This window comes from Poecilia latipinna, unplaced genomic scaffold (genome assembly GCF_001443285.1).
Source record: "Poecilia latipinna isolate Pla-1442-1.1 unplaced genomic scaffold, P_latipinna-1.0 Scaffold4369, whole genome shotgun sequence".
Taxonomy (NCBI): Eukaryota; Metazoa; Chordata; class Actinopteri; order Cyprinodontiformes; family Poeciliidae; genus Poecilia; species Poecilia latipinna.
The window spans coordinates 17,286-20,981 of record NW_015116985.1 but is presented as its reverse complement, the minus strand read 5'-3'; the positions used below and the strand labels follow the sequence as shown (position 1 = coordinate 20,981).

General features: G+C 41.7%; 1 pseudogene; it reads left to right on the top strand.

Annotated features, from left to right (window-relative positions):
- The first annotated feature begins 157 nt into the window (after positions 1-157).
- The window catches only part of LOC106942549 (E3 ubiquitin-protein ligase PDZRN3 pseudogene), a 13,629-nt pseudogene continuing 10,090 nt past the window's right edge, over positions 158-3,696 (top strand).

Here is a 3,696-nt window from a genome sequence, read left to right as displayed (position 1 = left end):
TTTAGTTACATTCTCTCAATGGAATGTACTAGTTAGTCCCAGTGACCGTTTCACTCATGGTTTTTGCCCATGTGCTTTCAGGGAAAAAATCAATCGACAACCGCATCCGCCCCTCCCCTCCCCCCTCCCCCAGTCAAAAATTTCCGCCCCCCCAACAGAAAAGGGAAAAGTTATGTGGCCCTCACAGGAAAAAGTTTGGGGACCACTGCTCTGGAGCAAGCTAGCTTCAAAGGATAAATTGTCATGGTAACATGTTTTGTCACTTTTGTGAGACTGAATCAAAGGCTTACAAACCAGGAGATCCGGAAAATTTCGGCTTGATCCACTATCCTGTTTTCTATGTACTTTTTTATGGTGCTTAAAATTATTTTTTATTTTATTATTATTTTGCCTTTGATAATTACTTGGGTATTTATGATGCAAAAAGTGAAACCCAAGCGTATTCTTTTCTTTTCTAAATTAACAATATATATGTATTTAAATTTAAAACCTTGTATCTAAAGGGTTAACAGGTGCCTATGCTTTCATAAGCAGTGATGTTACATTAGGAGAGATCATTATTCCCCCCTCCCGCTCAATGTGCGTTTTTACTTGGGTTATTACGGTACAAAGTTTCTACACATTCTCGCCCTGATCAGTGTTGCCTTTGAGGTCTGTATGCACTTTGTTTGTTAATCGCTGAAGTCTTGTTTTAAGTGTAGCAGAGCCTGACTTTAATGCTTTTTTATACTGTCATGAATCACGTAAAATTCTTTCAGACTCCAATGAAACTGACTTAAAACAACTTTTTGTAGCTAATCTCTTCTAAACGTGCGGAGTTTTGGGTTAAAAATAAAATATTTTTTGTATTAAACTTTTATCAGTCTTCAAAGAAGCAACACGTGTGTTTATGTTTAATAAAGTAACAACAGCACTGTTTTTCTTTCTTTTCTTTTTTAAATTTTTTTAAATTTTTTATTTTTACACAAAACGTTTCCCAACTTCCTTCTTATTTCCGAGGCGCACATAAACGCAACCAAAAGTCCCACTCAATTAGCAGTTTTGGTCCGTGAACGAGCAGAGTTGGTAAGTTGCTCCACCGATGACTAACTGAACGCCCTGCTGCTCCTCCGACACAAGACCTGCCGAGGGTTGGGGGGAGCCCGTGAGTTTGACTTCTGGATTTCGGGGGATTTGGGGTGGGTGGGGGGGACAAACGTCGAAATGGGATTCGAGCTGGACCGCTTCAAGGGGACCGTAGACCCGGACTTCAAATGCAACTTGTGCAACAAAGTCCTGGAGGACCCACTAACGACTCCGTGCGGCCACGTCTTCTGCTCCGGCTGCGTGCTGCCCTGGGTCGTCCAGCAGAGCAGCTGCCCCGTCAAGTGCCAGCGCATCTCCGCCAAGGAGCTCAACCACGTCCTGCCGCTGAAGAACCTCATCCTGAAGCTGGAGATCAAATGCGACAATCACGCCAGGGGCTGCGACGCTGTGGTGACGCTGCAGCATCTGGCCGAGCACGCCGAGACGTGCGACTTCTCTCCGGCCAAGTGCGGCAACAGAGGCTGCGAGGAGGTGGTGAGCGCTCGGGACCTGGACGCGCACATGCGGGAGGCGTGCGAGCATCGGGCGGCGGGAATCTGCGAGGGCGGCTGCGAGCTAACGCTCACGCACCGGGAGCAGAAGTCGAGCGGCCACTGCTGCGTCAGAGCCCTAAAGGCGCAGAACGGCGCGCTGCAGTGCAGGCTGCTGGTCCTGGACAGGGAGCTGAAGAAGCAGGCGATCAGGTCCAACCAGAGGGAGAAGGCGCTGCTGGCCCAGCTGTCGGCTGTGCACGGCGAGCTGCAGATGACGGCGCTCAAGTACCAGAAGAAATTAACCGAATACAGCGAGAGGATCGACTCGCTCACCAAGACCGTAGCTTTCTCCTGCAAGGTAAAAGTTTCTGCCCTGAGAGTTGTACCTCTTAAATGCTTAAATTCCAACCACATTCCATCTTTTATTATTATTATTATTATTATTAAACTCATAAAGTTTTGAGGAAACACTCTCCCTCAACTCTGACATTTAGCAGGCAAAGACTTATGACCCGCACGAAGGTTTCATGACCACCCTTAGCAGTCTGTAAAATCTATTTCTGAACATATTGTCACTTTAAAACAAACAAACAAAAACAAACAAACAAACAAACAAAAACCTTTAGTAGTTATTATTATTGGACCTCCCTGCCTTTGAGTTTATCTCCATCTCTGCTGAGAATGGAAGATGGTTTGGAAAAATCCAGTTTTCAGAAGTTTGTTCCTTGTATGTCTGTCAGTTGTGCCTGTGTCCCAGCTGGAGAGCCAGTGTGGGGGAAGGGTCAAATATTTACTGCAATTCTATACACAAGAGCTGGGTTCCACTACTTAGACAGTGTTACATTGCAACCACAAGTTTCATCATATTATTGTTTTTATGAGGGATCCATTAAAATAAGAAAAATGTGATGTGCATTTGAATTTGAGACTTTTGAGTTTGTTGGGGTTTCCCCCCCGTCCCCCACCACTTTCTTCAAATTAAATCAAATTTGTATCAAACGTTTGTGCACCAATTTTTTATTTTTATTTTTTGGTGCTGCTGTCAGTTTGAAGATATTGATAAATATTTCCAGAGGTCATCAAAGGTCGACCAGCCACCCCACATTTACAAAATCAAATAAATTTGGTGTCAATCAAAGTGCTACAAAAAAATTTAGCTGCACAAATTTTGGACCACACTTAATTTTTATAAATTTTGTTTGATGTTTGTTGTAATTTTTTTTTTTTCAAATTTTTTCCCTAGTTGACCTCTAAAAACTTTTTAATGAAAATCTTAAAACTTTTAACAGCAAAAACGGAAATTTTGCTTAAGCATGTCATTTAACTTGAAGGCCAACATCACTGAGGTCTGAAATGAGTTCTTTAGTAACTCTAGCTCATTGGAACTGTGATGGAAAATCTTTGCCAACATCCATCCATCCATCCATTTTCTGAACACCCTTGTCCCTCAGTGGGGTCGGGAGGGGTGCTGGTGCCTATCTCCAGCTAACGTTTGCCAACATCTATTTTTGTAATATTGTCAAAAATTCTTTCTTGGATTTATGCCTGGACTTTCTAACTCTACTGCTCCTATCTTGCTAATAGGGCTGTTGTAAACAAAGTTTAGCATTTAAGTAATTTATGAATTTATTTTGTCTATTGATCGAGTACCAATTTGTAAGGTTTGGTGGTAGCTACTTAAGCTACTACCAAATTTAAGTAGCTAAGGCTGCATATTCTCTGTATGAAAGAAATACAAAAAAAAAATCCCAATTCAGTTCCATTTTTAAAAAATAATCATTTTGCTTAAAATGCGATACAATTCAAACGTCACTTTTAGACTGAAGTTTTAAGTATGAGAAAACTTTCTAATAGGTATTTCTAATCTATTTTTTTTCACATTATTACTCTTCCTGATCAACAAGTACATGTAATATTAGCCAAAATGTATTTCTTTGTCCATGAGATGCCAGATTCTGTAATAACACAGATAAAAGTTCCAACAACAAAAATGTCCCCTGTTAGCAGTCACAAACGTAGCTTAAAGTGATCCCACACTTTTAACAGTTTTTGTCTCTTTCTTCGTCAGCGCTTCTTTCTGTCCCTCACCTCCTCCATCCACAGCTGTTAATAGCATTTGGCATTTGTCAGCATCTCA